The sequence below is a fragment of the Bison bison genome, unplaced genomic scaffold (genome assembly GCF_000754665.1).
Source record: "Bison bison bison isolate TAMUID 2011002044 unplaced genomic scaffold, Bison_UMD1.0 scf7180017864487, whole genome shotgun sequence".
In the NCBI taxonomy this organism is placed as follows: domain Eukaryota; kingdom Metazoa; phylum Chordata; class Mammalia; order Artiodactyla; family Bovidae; genus Bison; species Bison bison.
The window spans coordinates 4,801,707-4,809,122 of record NW_011495047.1 but is presented as its reverse complement, the minus strand read 5'-3'; positions in this window follow the sequence as shown (position 1 = coordinate 4,809,122).

Genomic DNA, 7,416 nt, shown 5'->3' with positions numbered 1-7,416 from the left:
CTTAGCCACTGGACCACCAGTGATGTCTCTAAGCCCACTTTAACATCTACAGGGTTACAGAGTATTAAAATGGGATGATAGACAGGAACGTAGAGTTAGAATATGTGCAGAGTACTGTCGAACTTTCAGATTGGAGAGATCTCCTTCAGTAAAGCTGTCATCCTTTCATGCTCCATCAGAGACTGGAAAAGGAAGTGGTTCCATGTTTGCACAGAACACTAGCATGGGCTGCCCCAAGATGAAATTATAAAGTGGAATTAAGGTTGGAGATGTCTTAACTTCTCCACCCTTTGTGTCACCTAGTTCTCCCTCTCTCGTTTCCTGTGTTCAGAACACTCCCCGCCATGGGCGTCTGCCTGCATCACAGGAAAGCAACAAGCGAGGTGGTGATGTGCTCATGTTCTAGGTCAGACACTGCATTCGGTATCATTCTTGAGCTGTGTGACTCTGGGAAAGTGATTAACCTCTCTGTGCTTAGTTCATTCATCTGTAAAATGAAGAGAAAAAGAATACTTCCTCCACCCTGTCAGGGGTTGTTGTCAGGCTTAAATTAGATTCTAGGACAGCACCAAATAAATAGTAAGAACTCAATAAATGTTGGTTAACATAGAGAGTTACCAGCCGTTTCCATGGAGGGTACATTTCCTGTGATTTGTTGTGTCCCTCTCCTGGAGGTTGGTCCGTGTTAAGCCTCATCTCTCCTTGTGATTTTGTTTGTTAAAGGGATGTCCCGCACAAGGGAGAAGAGCTATCCTGAGGGCTATGAGTAATACCCCAGGCATATGACAGTCCCCTGCAGTCAGAAGTCATCTGCCTCTCATGCAAGGCCAGGTCAGCTTGTCCCCCTGCCCCAAGGGCCGGCCCTTTCGGCAGCTGTACTGTTTACTTCTAAATCTTCTTGGATCACACTTTGGCTGCAGAGTCAGCGGCCCGCTCTTCATTGCGTGTCCCAGAGACTAGACTAAAACCTTACCAGCTGGCCGTGGCTGCTGGCTGATGTGTCACTAGCCCTGGGATAGCTGCAGATTCAACAGACTGAAAACGAAAGCCCAGCCCAGCAGTAGGTTTCTGTGGGTGAATGAAAAAAAAAGGGACGGGGGAATAAGACCGTCCTGGTTCATCCTCTAGAAGGCGCCTAGAGGGGAAAGTGGGAAGGTCCCTAGAAGCGCGGAAGGCACCGGTTTTACTTCCTCAAGTTGCCTTCTACACTCCTGTCTGAAATGAGGGGACCAGGTGATTTCCGGGGCTGCTTTTAGCTTTGCTTTTAGATCCATAAATAAGACTCTGTCCATGAAGGAGGATAAAAGACAGAAGGAGGGAGTGATCCCGGCTAGTATCTCTCAGAAATGCACACCTGCCCGCAAACCCATCACACCCAGTGCGATTGCGTGCCTATACTCTGACATCCCTTTCTGCATCATTTCTTTTTCTCCTTGCGAGGATGATAATATGAACGTGTTAGGAGGAGGGCATCGAGAGTCATTCTTCGTGCCTGGTTTCTGTCATTCTTTTCATACGTCCCAAGTTACTTGTCCTCTGCCCGCCGCCCTCCGGGCTCTCACCCCCCTGCCAAGAGTAAGCTGCACACCTTCGAGGTCCTGCCAAGGGGCTCAGAGGAGGCGCTTCCTCTAATAGCCAGCAGGTGGCGATCAAGCCTCAGGGAAAGCCGGCGGGCTGTTGTGGAAGGAGCCCCAGCGTGGAGGACAACTGTCACTCATCAGCCCAACCCGCCGTCCATCAGAATTGCCCTGACCAGGACGGCTGTGAACTGAGCGCCTCTGGGCATGGGAAACACTCACAGTTCCAGAAAAGCAGTAAAGGGATGTACGAATTTCCTCGATTAATCAAAATCAAACGCCTCTTGCATTTGGTGAGGTAGGGGGTCGGGGTGGGCTGTTTGGCAGGATGGAGGATCTGGGATGATACCCATCAAAAGTGGTTCCCAAAAAGGCGGGGTCCTAAATCAACCTTGGAACATGGGAAGTGGGAAGTGGCAGCCATCTGCTCAGGACTTGCCCGATCAGTTCCTGTTTCTTTTCATGATGAGGAAAGAGCCCGGTGGGTTTTTTGTTTGTTTGTTTGTTCTTGTTGTTTTTTGTTTGCTTTTTTTCTGGACTTCTGAATTTGCTGTGTAGTTTCTAATAGTCATTAGCCTACTTCGTTTGGGACTTGGCTCTGCATGAAAAAATAAAAACCTTGGGATGAGAACGGGCTGGAGTAATCCCCAAAGTTGGCCCATTCGTGCAGGGGGAACACTCATGACCTTTCAGTTCGTCACCTCAAAGTTTTCAGGTGAAAAGGAAAGAATAGATGTCTAGATAATTATTTTTAAAATAGACAAGATGCTTGTATCTAGATCAAACCCACACCACATGGAAACTAGTATTTGGAGATAAATAATAAGAGTCTGGCACAGGGCTGGCTTCAGTAATTGTGCCCACCTTTCTTCTTTTTTTTCCCCTGTCTGCTCCATATTCACTTAATTGTAGAGTCATGAAAATTGTTTCCTCTCGAGAGCGTGTAAGAGGATAAACTTCGACATCTGTCCACCAGGACATAAGGAAAGATGGCGTGGTGAGGTTGGTAAATGGAAACAATCAGGGGCTTCATCCCCACCCCACTTCCTTCAGGACCCGGGATGGGAACAGAGAGACAGGGGGCTGTGTAAGGCCTGGCCCAGGGGGCAAGTCTGTTCTCTGCTCTTGGCCACTGCTTGACACTGGCGGAGATAAAGGATGATTTGCAATGAGCCCCCAGAGGGACAGGTGGCCTGTGAGTGATGCTGCTGCTCCTGGGAGAACACCCGGGGTCCATCTGATGCTGGGGAGGCCGAACTCAGAGCAGGCCTCCCCTGGGAACCCACTCATCATGGCTTCATAGGCTTTCCTGCTTCCCCGGGCTTTCATCCCCTAGGACAGGCCCTCCAACCTGAGCTCAAAGGGCCCTGAGGTAGTCACTGCTGGAAGTCGATCTCTAGAGGTCCCCACCTGCAGGAGGGTTCTGAAGGTACCTGGGGCTGGTCTGGGCCTCTGATGGCTCTCCCTACACTGGTGGGTGACAGGGGTCCGGTATATGCCCACTGGGCTGTGTGTGCCTGGGGCAGGGTCATGCCTAGGACTCCAGGAAGACAGACTGGACCCTTGTGGGAAGCACAGAAGACCAATGTAAAGGCATGTCTTGGAGCAACATTGCCCAAAGATTGCCAACCTGCCTGTGTGCTTTGGGTCCTTGTGAGAAAAGTCATCTTGTCACCTGCGGGATGATTTCCTTGGGGGAAATCTTCAAAGTCAGTCATTTGTTGCGTGTTTCCTCACGCCCCCACAGGCATCTGATGAAGAGTACCCTACCTATGCTGATGACCCCTGTGTCTCTCCTGATGACCCTTGACACCCAGGCTTAGAACTCCCCTGGACTCTCACTAGGGTCACCAGAGCTTACTGTCCCCTCTTCAAAGCTCCCCTGTGGTCAGCCTCTCCCTGCCTTTCAAAGTGATACTGGAAATGATCTTCTGCTTTAAGCAAGTTATTTTTATTCTATTTATTTATTTCTGGCTGCGCTGGATCTTTGCTGCTTTGCGCAGGCTTTCTCTATTTGTGTCGAACAGGGGCCCTTCATTGTCATGCGCGGGTTTCTCATTGTGGTGGCTTCTCTTGCTGTGGCGCTCAGGCCCAAGGTCACACGGGCTTTAGTAGCTGCAGCTCACGAGCTCTAGAGCACAGGCTCAGTAGTTGTGGTGCACGGGCTTAGTTGCCCCTCAGCATGCGGAATCTTCCCAGACCAGGGCTCGAACCTGTGTTCCCTGCATTGGCAGGCGGATTCTTAACCTCTGGGCCACCAAGAAAGTCCTGAAAATGATCTTTTATTTGCATGATACTTGACACTTCCAAAACATACTCCTATAAACTATGCTTTGGGGGCTTAAGAATAGACTTGAGAGGGAATTAAAATGATTCCCATTTTTCAGATGGGTAAACCAAGGGCCAGAGAGCTTTAGTGAAGTGTCCAGAAGAATGAGGAAAGGTGTCTTCTGTTCCAGGAGCCATGTGCTTTCTGCTACATCCCGCCAATGAGACCTCAAACTTTCCCTTCAACAAAGAAGGCGATGGGGATCTTCGGGCCCTTACTTCTTCCTGGGAAAGACACGAAGCTGCCATTTTTCAGGGCTGATACCCCATGCTTGTCAGCGATCTCCAAGGACAGGGTATAAGAGGGTGGCTTTCAAGCCAGCTTGGAGGGGCAGGAGTCGTATGGAAGAGTAGTATTGGGGGTGGCCCAAAATTTCATTCGGGTTTTTCCAGAAGCTGTTACGAATGAAAGTAAATGAAAACGAATGCCTACGAACTTCATGGCCACCCCCAATATTTGGAGTCTTATGGATTTCTGGTCCCTCCAGCTCCCATATGTGTAGCATCTCTGCAGAGACCGGCCTGAATGATGTGGCAAGGCCTGTTTAAAATTCATTTTCCTACCCTGGTGCTCCTACAGAGAAAGGAAACAGAACAGCGGAAGTTGTCCCTGGTTTATGCTCTCAGCTGTGCTCCTCGGTACAGCAGCTTCTAGATACATGTGGGGCCTTAGCACTGGAAATCTGCTGGGCACCTGTGGTGTAAAGCACGCACTAGGTTATGAACACTTGGTGTTAAAACAAGAAGGAATATAAAATAGCTAATTAAGAAGTTTACACAAATTACACCCTGAAATGCCAAGATTTGGGATCTGTTGGGTTAAATCAAATATATTACTGAAATTCAGCAATATATATATTACTGCAATTTTACCTCCTGACTTTTTGTAAAGTGGCTCCTACAAAATTTAAAATACACGTGGGACTTCCCTGGTGGCCCAGTGGTTGAAACTCTGTGCTTCCAATGCAGGGGGCTCAGGTTTGATTCCTGGTTGGGGAACTAAGATCCCACATGCTGTGAGGTTCAGCCAATTAAAAAAAAATACACGTGACTGACCTTATAGTCCAACCAGACCATTCTGCCCTCCCCGCGTTCCTCAATAGTTCAAAATGTGTTCCTTTTCACATAAAGGATTTTAGGAAGCATGCTTTTCTTCCTATTTATATAAATAAAGTATAAACTTCATAAAGTCAGGGTTGGGGAGGAAGTCTTCAAAATACAAAACTAAATGCCTTCCTTTCTGAATGATGTATACATTATTTTACAAAGAAAAACATCAGGACAGGGACTTTATAGGTCCAGTGGTTATGGCTCCAAGCATCCATCGCAGGGGGCACAGGCTCCATCCCTTGCTGGGGAACTAAGATCCTACCTGCCATGTAGCACAGCCAAAAATAAATAAATAAAAATATTCACACACACACACACAAAGTAAAAAAAAGACATCAGGGCAAACGACCAGAAAATTCCAAAGTCCTGTGACCCACGTAGTCATGTGATGGCAGCTTACCCCATGAGAGGTCGATGGATCTTTTTTCAGAATATTCATCTGTTTACTTGCTTGTGCTGGGTCTTAGTTGCAGCATGCAAACTCTGTTGCAACACGTGGGATCTAGTTCCCTGACCAGAGATGGAACCTGGGACCCCAGCATTGCGAATTCAGTCCCTCCGTGAGTCTCTTCTCCAGTACTCTTGCCTGGAAAATTCCATGGATGGGGGAGCCTGGTAGGCTACATCCAGTTCATGGGGTTGCAGAGTTGGACATGACTGAGTGACTTCAGTTTCTTTCTTTCTATAGTTCCTTTTGGAGAAGGAAATGGCAACCCACTCCAGTGTTCTTGCCTGGAGAATCCCATAGACAGAGGGGCCTGGTGGGCTGCGGTCTATGGAGCTGCAAAGAGTCAGATACGACTAAGCAACTGTCAGATAGACAGACAGACAGACAGACAGACACACACACACACACACACGAGTCTCTTGAGGTATGAAAGCGTTTGCAGTTCCAAATATGACCTGCAGGTGGCAGTACTTCACTGGTGGTGGGGAGTTGAAGGCGACGTGCCCAGCATTGCAGACGCATTTTGGTTTGGTTTTTAAGGAGTGAGAGGTCAGATGAACAAAAGCTTAGAGGACAGGCCAGCACCTGTGTGTTCAGATCTCTGCCCTGTTGGCCTAAACGTCAGTGGTATACTAGCTCCTGGGCTCACTCTACCTGCCACACCAGACACACAGTGTGGGGAAGGTTGTCGGCTGCAGAGCTGTGAGCCTCTTTTCATCTGGACAAATTAGGCTTTCCCACATGACACCCTTTCCCTGAATTGTCCACACACCTGGAAGCCATGCCTTTGGGAAAGGTGACTTTGGTTGTATTTGCGTATTCAGCAGACAGAATAGGATGGACATATTTGCAGCACGCAAGCCGTATTACTGATACTATCCAGAGAGACCCTTCTCAGAGTGATTACTCCTAAAGATAAAGGAGAGTTTGCAGGTCACCATGTCTACCCCTCAGACCTCATACAGATTCTACAGAGCAGTGTGGGGTCCTTAACTTCTTTTTAAAAAATAATCTGAAGATAAAACTTGTATCATCTTCTCCCCTGGACTGTGAGCAGGACCTGTGTCTCTGATGAGATATCACTCCCATGAGTAGATTACATTACAGGGAAAAGATGAAGGGATCTTGCCAGTGTAATTAAGGTCCCTAATCATCTGGCTTTGAGTTCATCTCAAGGGAGAATATCCCAGGTGGGCCTGACCGAATCAGGTGAGTCCTTCAGAAGTGTGTCTGGAGATCAGAGACTGAAGAAGTACCAGAGATTCAAAGTGGCCACAGAAGCTCTTCTGTTGACTTTGAAGAAGCCAACTGCCCTGCTGGGAGAAGACCATAGGGCAGGGGATGGTAAGACACCTCCAGGAACTAAGATGACCTCAGTCCTGTAACTAAAGAGTAGAAATCTGCCAAGCAACTGCTGAGCTTGGAGGAGGACCCTAGCTTTCAGATGAGACTGCAGCCCTAGCTGACAGCTTGAGTTCAGCCTGGTAAAACTTTGAGCCGAAGGTGGCGTTAACCATGCCCAGCAACTGTGTGATAACTACCGGATATGGTTTTCAACCTCTAACTTTGTGGTAATATGTCACACAGCCATATAAGACTAATATGGGAAATACAGGACCTGTTGCAGAAATATCTATTGCTAACAGAAGCCACAGGGCTCTGTTTTCAGCTGTCCATGAAAATGCCAACCAAGCCACATCCAAATGTCAGAACAGACTTTTTTTTTTTGATTCCCCGACAGTCAGGTACTGAAGACTTTACCTCCAGGTCTCCTGTTTAAAGCCTCTTAAGTTTTTGGGCTCTATATGCTGAGTGGGAATGTGAATTGTGTGAGGAAAGATGTTAGCCCTCAGCTTGTGAGCTTCAGACACCCCCACCCACGTCCTCACCCCTGGAGAAGAGAAGTGACCATTTGCTGGAGATGGAGTTAAATTCTGGTGGACGTGGAGAAGT